At 39.7% G+C, this 12,553-nt stretch overlaps 1 protein-coding gene across 4 annotated transcripts in view; it reads left to right on the forward strand.

Annotated features, from left to right (window-relative positions):
- Window positions 1-6,702, forward strand: part of SETD4 (SET domain containing 4) — a 178,133-nt gene extending 171,431 nt beyond the window's left edge. For 2 of the 4 annotated variants that reach the window (XM_064579083.1, XM_064579062.1), the window contains exons 17-18: window positions 4,320-4,422; window positions 6,142-6,702. The gene's annotated coding sequence lies outside the window, so the exon portion shown is untranslated. Of the gene's footprint in view, window positions 1-1,986; window positions 2,221-4,319; window positions 4,423-6,141 lie in introns of those variants that run through there. The other 2 variants (XM_064579091.1, XM_064579065.1) reach the window with 2 other exon arrangements.
- Window positions 6,703-12,553: the final 5,851 nt, after the last annotated feature.

Consider the following 12,553-nt stretch of genomic DNA (forward strand, 5'->3'; position numbering starts at 1 on the left):
GGAAAATCCAAAGCACATAATGAAATAAAAAAGAAAGGAAAGAAAAAGAAAAGAAAGGAAAGAAAGAAAAGGAAGAAAGCCAGCCAGCCAGCCTAGGAAAATATATGTGAGAAATGAAGTTCACATTCTTGAACTGTTTCTTCTTCTTCTTCTTTTTTTTTTTAAATTGAAACATCTCCAAAGAGTACAGCCTTAAGAAACTTGGCCCAGGTGTATTTAATTTTCCAGAACAATATACTGATGATTATCATCTGGGAGCGTGAATTCTTAACCCTTAGGCCGACACCTACTGTTTGCTAACCACCCTGAAAGCTTTAGGGCTTTTGCCAAGGCAAGAAAAGGGCAGGGGGTGAAGATTGAAGTTTAGTAAATAGGAGAAGAGGGTTCTGGGTTGACTTGGAGGTGGTTCAGGCAGAGGGGATAGAGCAATACAGGTGGGGTCTTCAGAAGAGATAATAAAAAGTTGGATGGGTGACAACACCACATATATATCCCAATACAAGGTTCTCAAGCATTTTCTCAATCCTATGAGCCGGGGCAGGAGAAACCAGCCAAGTATTCATGTTTTACTTTTACATAAAGCTAGAGTTTACAATGCTGTTGTTCTGTTTGAAATGCAAGGTCTGAATATCATATATATTGCTTTAAAGTCAAAGTTTTGAAACAAAGAAACAAACACTTTCAAGTCTGGTGCTGGAAAGAACTGAGGGATGGCTCTTTGGGAGGCTACTGTCTTTCTGTAGGATGGTCTTGTCTTTGCTTCATTAGTTCTTCAGTTCCTTCAAGATGCTTTATTTTAAATGTAGGCACCCACATGAGAGAATTGTTCGTTTTTATATCTTTTTTTCCTTTTAGATGAATGAGTAACTATCAAAACAGAAAAGGTGCATGACTGGAGTCCTTTTAGCATTTAGGCAAACGTCCTCTGCCAGTTCACAGCCTGAAAGCAGATCTAGTTGCTGCTCTCAGATGAAGAATTCCATATTGTTGGGCAGAACACATTGCTTCCCATCTCCCTTTGAAAGATGATGTGGCTTTGGTGACATGCCACAAAATCCCTGTCTAGTCTCACTTCCTCAGACATCTCAGGGAAAGGCTGAGGACTGTATTTCTCCCCATTACTTGGAAATTCCAACAGTTTTTAAGATGGTGGAGGGGCTATATAATTTGTAAGGGACATAAAACACATGGATATATATATATATTTTAAAGATTTTATTTATTTGACACAGAGAGACACACAGAGAGAGGGAACACAAGCAGGGGGAGTGGGGGAGGGAGAAGCAGGCCTCCCGCAGAGCAGGGAGCCCGATGCGGGGCTCGATCCCAGGACGCTGGGATCATGACCTGAGCTGAAGGCAGACGCTTAACGACTGAGCCACTCAGGCGCCCCCACATGGATATTTTTTAAATTTAAATTCAACTAGCCAACTTATACTACATCATTAGATTCAGATGTAGTGTTCAATCATTTATCAGTTGTGTATCACTTCAGTTGCTCATCACATCACGTGCCCTCCTTAATGCCCATCACCCAATTACCCTATACCCTTACCCACCTCCCCTCCAGCAACCCTCAATGTGTTTCCTAGAGTTAAGAGTCTATCATGGTTTGTTTCCGTCTCTGATGACTTCCCATTCTGCTTTCCCTCCCTTCCCCTACGGTCCTCTGCCCTGTTTCTTATATTCCACGTATGAGTGAAACAATATGATAATTGTCCTTCTCTGATTGGCTTATTTCGCTCAGCATAATACCCTCCAGTTCCATCCATGTCGATGTAAATGGTAAGCATCCTTTCTGATGACTGAGTAATATTCCATTGTATATAAAACACACGGATATTTATAACCTCATCTTGTTCATTTTACAAAACTATACATAGGTCCAATTTCTATCTGATATTCTTTGGCACATTTACATCTTGTCCTGAAAGCTCTAGAATGTTTTTCAGTGACATTTTCCTTCTTTCTATTACTCATCTTCAGCGCTACTGTTGACCCTCCATCTGAAATTCAAGATTCTCAGAGTGGTGAAATGTGAGGAAGGTGCCCAAGTGTTTGTGCCTCTCTTCCTGCAGAGTTTGCTGATAGCAACAAAGCCAGGATCTTGGGGCACTGCTGTAAGACTCTGACCTGGGACACAGAAGTTCTCTGCCTTCCCCTTGCCATGCCCTGGGATTTTGTTGCACAGATCTCTTTTTAAGGTTACACGTAAATCTCCCCTATTCTCCTATTTGACATGCCTTATATCTTTTCACATTAATTTATTCACTCATTCATTCAACACCTATTTTCCAAGTGCTTACTTTTCACCAGGCACTGGGCTTGGTAGTCAGGATATAATGGTGTACAAACCAGACACAGGCCCTACCCTCATTGAACTGACAGGCTAGTTGAGGGGTGATCATAACAGCCACTGTAATGAGAGGAAGGCAGCCAGAGAAAAGATATGATTCCATGAACATATATACAGAGCCACATGGAACTACATGGAACTAACTAATGGATCTAAGTTTCTCGAGGAGAAATTTTTGAGTGGAGATTTGCAAGGCAAGTACGACTTGTTTAATTGGAGGCAAAGTTAGGGGAAAGAGAGTGTGTGAGAGGGGGAAGAGCATGTGCAAAGACCCTGTGTCAGGACCGGGCATGTAGTTAAAGGAAGGCTCTGGCCAGAGCTCAGAGTAGGGAAACATCTGTGTGGCCCAGTCATGGAGTGTTCTAGGCCATGCTCAATGTTTTCTCCCTTACCAGGACAATGGGAAGCCAAGGAAAGATTTAAAGTGGAACTCTGAGTTTTGAAATCATTCTGGAAACTGTGGGGAAGAGATTAGGCCAGGGCCAAGGAGGATGCTTGGAGACTAGTCCATGCAAAAAAAAAATAACAATCTCTTGGGTTTATAGGTTCTTTGCCAAGGACCTGGGGAAAAGTGAAAAAGTCTGATTAGTATTAGAAGAAAAAATGGACAGAAATTGGTGATGGGTTTGCCATGATGTGTGGGAAGGAGGTGAAGACAATGACACCAACATGGACCCTCAGTTTCTACCTGGCAAAACTGGATGCAGAGAGAACCATTCACAGAGGGAGGAGACCTAGGAGGAGGGAAGAAGAGCAGAGATGTTGGGAGAAGATCATAAGGGCAGATTTGGACAAGTAGAACTTGAGATGCTCATTTAAAATGGATGGTTCTGGAATTCACGGGGGAGAGCTGGGCGGCAAAATAGATTTTAAGGTCATTAATGAATGCCCAGTTGGACGTTCAAAATTCTCCATGCAGGTTCCATTTGACTGATTGTGTTAAAGTAGGGAAATTGTCCCAGATGTGCAAGCTTCAAACAATACTTCACATGTCTAAATTCTCTGCTGATGAGAGAAGAGTTGTAAGCCTCAATGGTTTCCACTCCTATCTTTACTCATAAAAGTAACTGACATACAATTTTTAGTCTTAAATCAGTATTTCTCTATAAGCCTTTCCGTGTCTTGGAGAAATTCCTTCCACAAATGACACCACTTCATCTCAGTCCACACACAACAAGGAAATACATGGAAGCAAGCATGGTGACGGATTGAAATCGTTTGGGTGGATTTAATGTGGGGCCTCTCCTGCTCCCAGACATCCTTACTCAAGCATCTTGGAAGAGACTTGGCCCAGGCTTTCATGCTACATCATTAATGCCTAGTTATTAACTGCAAAGGTTTTAAAAAAAAATTTCTAAATTGTTAAAAAATGCAAAATATGTGCTACTTTTCAGTGTCTTCAGGGATTCCCCAGCTGTTTTATATTTTGAAAAGATTTAGTCCTATAACATAACAAATTATATTCTAAAAATTGGGTCACCAATATGGGGCATATTATTACCACTACCACTATGATTACTGGTCATTAGGCTGGACATTAACTCACTTAAACCTATTTGGTAAGTGGTGTTATTTCTCCCATTTTCCAGTGAGAATATCGATGCTTTCAGAGGATAGAGAACTAGTAAATGGCAGGGTAAAAATTTGAAGTGAGATGTGCTTGACTCCAAAGCCAGTGGGCTTTAGCAGACATGGGTCTCACTTCTGGGGACTTGACACATATTTTTTTACTTATTTTCTTTGGCCGCATAGATAGTTTGCTCTCTTCTTAGAACTAGTCCCTTCAAATGGGCCTTTGTTCCATTTCTGCTTTATTTAAACAAAGTGTAGACTAGCCAAAAACAGGGTTTTGAAAGTGATCTGTCAACCTACTCCTTGCCTCCTCTTTTCTGAACTATGTCTATAAAGTATCTTGAAGATGGAAGTTGCCATATAAATGCTATATATTATCTTCTTGATCCAGAACCATGAAAGAAGCTGCCGGTTGGAGATGAATGAGGTTTTGTTTCTGCAAAGCTGAATTTTTATTTCTTAGCTGATATATTTGGAGCTAGAACTCTTCCATGGTAAGAAAGATAAATTCCTTGATTCTGAAAAATGGCTTTGAGGGCTGGGTGGTTGGAGAGGTTAGCTATCGTGCTGGGTCTTAGCCTTAGAGGTGGCAGAGTGGGAAGAGAGAGACAGGGAGGAGACATGCTCCTTGGATATTTGTTTCAGTTGGGAAATGGGGACATTTTATATGCGGAATCTGATATTTACCATACATGGTGCTTTTTGCCCAGAAGGCTCTCAGAAGAATGCATTCTTGCTTTCTCCCTTGTCCACACCCACCAGTGATAATCAGCGCCACTTGGGTGATTCTAGAAGCCAGTCTAAACCAGCTACATTACTTAATAGTTGAGGGGATGGGTAGAAAATAGTTTCTCCACTGAAAACTATTAGAGGAATTTATAGGCTGTCGGTGTGTAATTAGCCATGAAAGATACTGGCAGGGGCATGAAACTAACATTCCTCTCTCATCTCTTGACCCTGCCTCCTTCCATAAGTGGGAGATGTTTTCCGTGTCTTGGCATTCTTGCCCTGTTGTTCTGCTCTTTGAATCTCTGTGCCGAATTAGTTTTTCTGAAGCCCACGGCGGTGTCCTCAACCTGTATTTCTGTGAACTCTGTTAATAGCTCCTCCTTTAGCTTGCTATTCTATTTATTTCTTGAACTGTGTTCAGTTAGATGTGGAGCCACTTGAGCAATTATGCCAGACAGGCTTTCTTGCCATTTTGCATTCATGCGTGCACAGATATGGAAGGCCTAGAAACACATTTTATTAATTAGATGCTATAGAAGGTCAAGTTTGACCTAGTTGGAAGTTATCAGCACTACTTAAAAGAATAGAATTATTTACCCACAACCATTTGAAATGTGTATAATAACTACTTGTTTTCTTTTAGAAAAATGGTGCTCACAGAAAGCTAATTCTCATAGAGACTTCTGGCTCGTAGATATTTACACCCCTCATGAAACAGCACCTATAGTTAGTAGACTGCAATGAATGCTTTAGAAATAATAATAGTTCTGCCGTTCCTCAAAAGCTAGACCCAGAATTACCATATGACCCAGCAATTTCACTCCTAGGTTTATACCCAGAAGAATTGAAAACAGGCACTGAAACAAATGCATGTATGTGAATGCTCACAGCAGCACTATTCATGTTAGCCAAAAAGTAGAAATGACCCAAATGTCATCAACAGATTAACAGATAAACGAATTGTGGTCTATACATACAATAGAATATTATTCACCCTTAAGAAGAAATGAAATACTGATACATTACTATAATATGGATGAATTTTGAAAACATGAGGCTGAGAGAAGCCAGACTCAAAAGGTGAGATGTTGCGTGATTCCATTTATATGATGTGTCCAGAATGGGTAAATCCATGGAGACAGAAAGAACATTAACAGTTGTTAGGGCCAGAAATAAAGGGAAATAGGGAGCTAACTGCTTAATGAACATGGGACTTCCTTTTGGGTAATGAAAATGTTTCAGAACTAAATAGAGGTGGTTGCACAACATAGTGATCATACTAAATGCCACTGAATTATTTGCCTTAAAATGGATAATTTTGTGTTATGTGAATTTCACCTTAATGAAAAAAAAAATAACTACAGCAAACACCTCCTGAGCGCATGCTATGAACCAGGCACTGTACTGGGCTTCTCACATAATTCTCTCGTGAGACCACATAACCTCTCTGTGAGGCAAGGTGATGTATTCCTTCCATTTTACAGTTAAAGACTCTGATTGAAGCCCAGAGAAGTGAAGCAAGACACTTTTCTTCTGACCAGCTTTCTAAAACCTTGAGTTCCGAGAGCTGAACACAGCAACTTGAAGAAACTTGGTTGGAGGTAGAGTCGTTTTTCAATTGCATCAATTTCTGAAGAATGCCTCTCTGCTCTGAATTTGGCCACTGGCTGGTAAGTGAGTTAGAGGCTGTGGTTCTGTGTTTAAAAGGAATGTTGCAAAGAACTAGTTCTGGATGGATGCAGAGGTGTGCTTCAGAATTCTTTGGCCAGCAAGACTTCTTGGTGGGCTCTCTGATTGGGGCATCCCAGAGGACAGGCAGGGTAGTGTTAGGATGGATGCAGGGGATCATTCGACGTGGTGTTTGGCTCTGAATTCATACTTGGCTGGTTTATTATCAGGTTTCCTTGTAAAATTTTCATTTATATAATTTTAGCATAAATCTCATGGAGTCAGTGACTAGGGATTTAAGGTTCTTCAAATATGCAGGTGTGAGGTATCTGGGTTGACCTTTGCATGATCTGCTTTCCCCCGTGGTTTGCTAACATGATTTTATGAAGACTTTACTAGTAAGATCCACCTATCATACTGGGGTATGTTTTTCATTCTTCATTCATTTACTCACTTGCTCATTCATTCATTCATAAAGTCATTCACTCATTCATTCATTCACTCATCCATTCACTCATTCATTCTTTACTCGCTCATTCATTAACTCATTTGTTCACAAACTCATTCATTCATTCATTCAATTCTTATTCATTAACTCATTCAGTCACTCATTCATTCATTCACTCACTCATCCACTTATTGTCGCTAGCCCACTAGCTTACACGTTCATCACTCCCTCATTCCTTGATTGATGGAATCATTTAATCGATATAAATAATACATGAAAAGGGCGCCTGGGTGGCTCAGTTGGTTAGGTGACTGCCTTCGGCTCAGGTCATGATCATGGAGTCCCGGGATGGAGTCCCATATCGGGCTCCTTGCTTAGCAGGGGGTCTGCTTCTCCCTCTGATCCTCCCCCCTCTCATGTACTCTCTCTCTCTCATTCTCTCTCTCAAATAAATAAATAAAATCTTAAAAAAAAATAATACATGAAAAGTTGTTTGCAAATATGCAAATAGTGTAGAAATATATCCAGCAAGAAGTGAGAATCCTTTGGTACTGAGCTTCTGGGCTTCCCCTCCGTCCTGATCTGAGCCCCAGCAGTATATGCCACTACTCATCATTCATTGTTTGGTATGTAGGCTTCAAGTCTTCTTCCAGACATTTATTTTATATATGGATGCACACTGTAAGGGTTTCCTAATGTTGTATATAATCATAATGGATTCCTGTTCTGGAAGGCTTTTTAAAATAAAAATTGTTTTGTTTTTTGACTTTTAAATCTATTTTTAAACTTTTTTATTGTAATAGAATTTTGCCATTATTCTAGAAATTCCCTCACTCCCACAAAAGTAATCACTTTTATAGTTTTCTGGTATTAAATTTGTTGCATCTTTATGGTTTAATTAAAATTATGCAGCCCAGGGCGCCTGGGTGGCTCAGTTGGTTAAGCGACTGCCTTCGGCTCAGGTCATGATCCTGGAGTCCCTGGATCGAGTCCCGCATCGGGCTCCCTGCTTGGCAGGGAGTCTGCTTCTCCCTCTGACCCTCCTCCCTCTCATGTGCTCTCTCTCATTCTCTCTCTCTCAAATAAATAAATAAAATCTTTAAAAAATTTATGCAGCCCTACACATCATAGGTTTGCTTATTAAAAAAGTTTTTTAAAATTTAATTTAATTTTATTATGCTATGTTAGTAATGATACAATACATCATTAGTTTTTGATGTGGTGATCCATGATTCATTGTTTTTGTGTAACATCCAGAGCTCCATGCAGTTCGTGCCCTCCTTAATACCCATCACTGGGCTAACCCATCCCCCCACCCCCTCCCCTCTAAAACTCTCAGTTTGTTTCTCGGAGTCCATAGTCTCTCATGGTTCATCTCCCCCTCCGATTCCCCCCCTTCATTTTTCCCCTTCCTTCTCCAAATGTCCTCCATGCTATTCCTTATGTCCCACAAATAAGTGAAACCATATGATAATTGACTCTCTGCTTGACTTATTTCACTTGGCATAATCTCCTCCAGTCCCATCCATGTTGATGTAAAAGTTGGGTATTCATCCTTTTTGATGGCTGAGTAGTATTCCATTGTATATATGGACCACATCTTCTTTATCCATTCATCTGTTGAAGGGCATCTCAGCTCTTTCCACAGTTTGGCTATTGTGGATATTGCTGCTATGAACATTGGGGTGCATATGGTGCTTCTTTTCACTACATCTGTGTCTTTGGGGTAAATACCCAGTAGTGCAATTGCTGGGTCATTGGGTAGCTTTATGTTTAATTTTTTGAGGAACTTCCACACTGTTTTCCAAAGTGGCTGTACCAACTTGTATTCTCACCAGCATTGTAAGAGGGTTCCTCTTTCTCCACAACCTCTCCAACATTTGTTGTTTCTTGCCTTGTCAATTTTTGCCATTCTAGCTGGTGTAAGGTGGTATCTCATTGTGGTTTTGATTTGTATTTCCCTGATGCCAGGTGATGTGAAGCATTTTTTCATGTGTCTGTTGGCCATTTGTATGTCTTCTTTGGAAAAGTGTCTGTTCATGTCTTCTGCCCATTTTTTGACTTGATTATTTGTTTTTTGGGTGTTGAGTTTGAGAAATTCTTTATAGATCTTGGAAATCAGTGCATTGTCTGTAGTGTCATTTGCAAATATTTTCTCCCATTCCATGGGTTGCCTCTTTGTTTTGTTAACTATTTCCTTTGTTGTGCAGAACCTTTTTATCTTGAAATCCCAAAAGTTCATTTTTGTTTTTGCTTCACTAACCTTTGGAGATGTATCTTTTTTTTTTTTAAAGATTTTATTTATTTATTTGAGACAGAATGAGAGAGAGAGAGAGAGCACATAAGAGGGGGGAGGGTCAGAGGGAGAAGCAGACTCCCCGCTGAGCAGGGAGCCTGACGCGGGACTCGATCCAGGGACTCCAGGATCGTGACCTGAGTCGAAGGCAGTCGCTTAACCAACTGAGCCACCCACGCGCCCTGGAGATGTATCTTGAAAGAAGTTGCTGTGGCCAATGTCGAAGAGGTTACTGCCTATGTTCTCCTCTAGGATGTTGATGGATTCCTGTCTCACATTGAGCTCTTTCATCCATTTTGAGTTTATCTTTGTGTATGGTGTTAGAGAATGGTCGAGTTTCATTCTTCTGCATGTGGCTGTCCAATTTTCCCAGCACCATTTATTGAAGACTGTCTTTTTTCCGTTGCATGTTTTTTCCTTGTTTGTCGAAGATTATTTGACCATTGAGTTGAGGGTCCATATCTGGGCTCTCTATTCTGTTCTATTGGTCTGTATGTCTGTTTTTGTGCAGGTACCATGTTGTCTTGGTGATCACTGCTTTGTAATATAGCTTGAAATCGGGCAACGTGTTGCCCCCAGCTTTGTTTTTCTTTTTCAACATTTCCTTGGCGATTCGGGGTCTTTTCTGATTCCATACAAATTTTAGGATTGTTTGTTCCAACACTTTGAAAAATGTCATTGGAATTTTGATCAGGATGGCATTGAAGGTATAGATTGTTCTGGGTAGCATAGACATGATTCTAGAACTGGGTTGGCCACTGTTTCTAGGCTTTTTCAGTGGACAGAGCTAGGAAAACACACACATACATGTCTGTCTGTCTGTATCTCATTCTCTCATTACCTGTCATCTGTCTAGAAATAGATAAAATGCCATATCAATTCATACCAATTTCTTTTTTAAAAAATTTTTTATTTAAATTCAATTTAACATATAGTGTGTTATTAGTTTCAGAGGTAGAATTTAGTGATTCATTAGTTGCATACAACACCCAGTGCTCATTACATCAAGTGCCCTCCTTAATGCCCATCACCCAGTTAAGAAATGGGCAGAAGACATGAACAGGCAGTTTTCCAAATACATAAAAATGACCCATAGACACATGAAAAAAATGCTCAACATCAGTTGGTGTCAGGGAAATACAAATCAAAACCACAACGAGATACCACCTCACACCAGTCAGAATGTCTAAAATTAACAACGCACCCATTTCTAATTCAAATTAAAGACTACAGCGTTTTTACTTTACTTCCTCTATATTACATCTGTATCTCCCCTCTTTCACACCAAAAATCTTAGTTCCCAAGCATACAGGATTAGAATATCCCATAATTACTCACTTACTTTATCCCTTGGTATAAACACAACAGTCTCAGAATAACAACATAATACTATTACCATGAATCATGATTCCTGAAAACAGGTAACTTTATTACTTATGCTATTCCTTGTCCCTCCATTTTTTACGGCTTTCCTACATCCTTACAGTCAGATCGTGTTCACATGTCATATATACTATAAGGTTTCCTGTTAACTTTCATTTAGTCTTAGTTCTTTAAGTAACTACATGTTAAGTGCCCACCATCTGTCCTTATGTGTATGCTTTTCTAGTCATTTTTGTTGTTTGAAGCATGGACTTTGTAGATTCCTCAGGAAGAACCCAAAGGAACAGTATTTTCTGAGTTTCTGTGTGATGGAAACAGTTCGTCTCTGCTCTTTACACACAAGGGTCAATACAGCTGAATGCATGACAGATGAGCGCCATGTGTGATCTGGGATTTTCTTTTGCTCTAAAGGACACTATTTGGACAACTGGCAAAGTTAGAATAAAATCTGTATAAGTCCGAACAATAACTTGTTAATTTTCTTACTTTGACATTATGTTGTGGTTGTGTAAGAGAATGCTTTTTTTTTGAGGAGACACAAACTCCAGCAATTAGGGTTAAAAGTGCATGATGCATGCAACTTGCATATCTACACATGCCTGTGTGCACACATACATGTGCACACAATAAATGGTAATATTTGGGGAATCTAGGTGAAAGTTATATGGGAATTCTGAATTCTTTACACTATTCTTCAACTTTCCTGTAAGTCTAAAATGATGTTAAAATAAAAAACAATGTATTTATATAAACATGCATTTCTCAACAGGCACCTAAGTGTGTATGTATCCCTGTTTATGCTAGCATCCATAATTTTATAGTACAATTTATGGATTTTTTGAGTTGTATTTTTTTCAAAGATAAACATTAGAGACTATGGACTCTGAGAAACAAACAGGGTTTTAGAGGGGAGGGGGGAGGGGGGATTGGTTAGTCTGGTGATGGGTATTAAGGAGGGCACGTACTGCATGGAGCACTGGGTGTTATATGAAAACAATGGATTGTAGATCACCACATCAAAAACTAAGTCTGGTGACTAACATAACATAATAAAATTTAAAAAAAACAATAAACATTAGAAACTTCTTATGATGCATAAGGATTTATACTTGGCACAACAAAATATGGGGTACTGAGGATGGATCCAGAAAATATGCAGGAAAGAAAGACATAAACGTCTTTTTTGTAAAGAAAAAAAAATTCAACAACAATGCAAAAATATAGAGGTTTGATCTTGATTCATTTTGTATAGATGTCAATTTCTGCCATATTTTCTTGATTTTTAACTGAGACCTTGATCCCCTTGTTCTGCTAGTTTTTCCTTTAAAGCCAAATAAGAATGAACAGAGCTATTATTATTTTGCATTGAGTGTCCCAAGTAGATTTAGATTGGTGGTTTCAAAGCAAACAAACAAGAGGCAGATGCCATGGAATTTCATAACTAGATGGGCTTTAGGGTGTATCAATTTTCTTAGGCAAGTTCATAAAAAAACAAGTTTCTCCCCCTTGTACTCTGTCCTTAGGGACTAATGTTCTAAAAAGGGAGAACAATTTTCCAGTAAAATTAACTCTGTTGAAGATGTGATGGATTTTAAAGACATTCCACTTTTGTGCTTCGTTTTAAGACTTGTGGAGACAAACCCCCATGTAGCTAGTGGGGGGCCTCCCTGGTGGGTTGCATTCTTGTCCAATGTGGTGGGCACAGCTGGTTGTAAATACCCTCATGCTTGGATCTCCTGGTTGTCCGAAATACTTTCCTCCTTTCCACTAGATGATAAGTTCTGCTTGAAAAGGGGAAGCACCCCTTAAAGATATGAAACAAATTTCTGTCATTTGGGAGGGCAGTCCCCAGTTTACAAATGAATTGTCTTTGCATATGGTTTCTATCAGTGGCTTAAAATTTAAAATTGCCTTTTTCTATGGACACACCACTGTTACGTCTCCAGGCCAGCTGACTAAAATTTACCAAGCTCACCATGCTAATTTCTGTAGCATTCCTACAGCCCCTAATCACCAGGTGGGACTGAGTTCTAGAGCAGTGGCTCTCAGCTGGGCCATGGAGGGCACTTTCTGAAAGGCCCTGCTGGTTGCTTATCTAACA

The sequence above is a fragment of the Mirounga angustirostris genome, unplaced genomic scaffold (genome assembly GCF_029215605.1).
Source record: "Mirounga angustirostris isolate CCGP_5_RB_7025 unplaced genomic scaffold, mMirAng1.0.hap1 SCAF_1, whole genome shotgun sequence".
NCBI classification, from domain to species: domain Eukaryota; kingdom Metazoa; phylum Chordata; class Mammalia; order Carnivora; family Phocidae; genus Mirounga; species Mirounga angustirostris.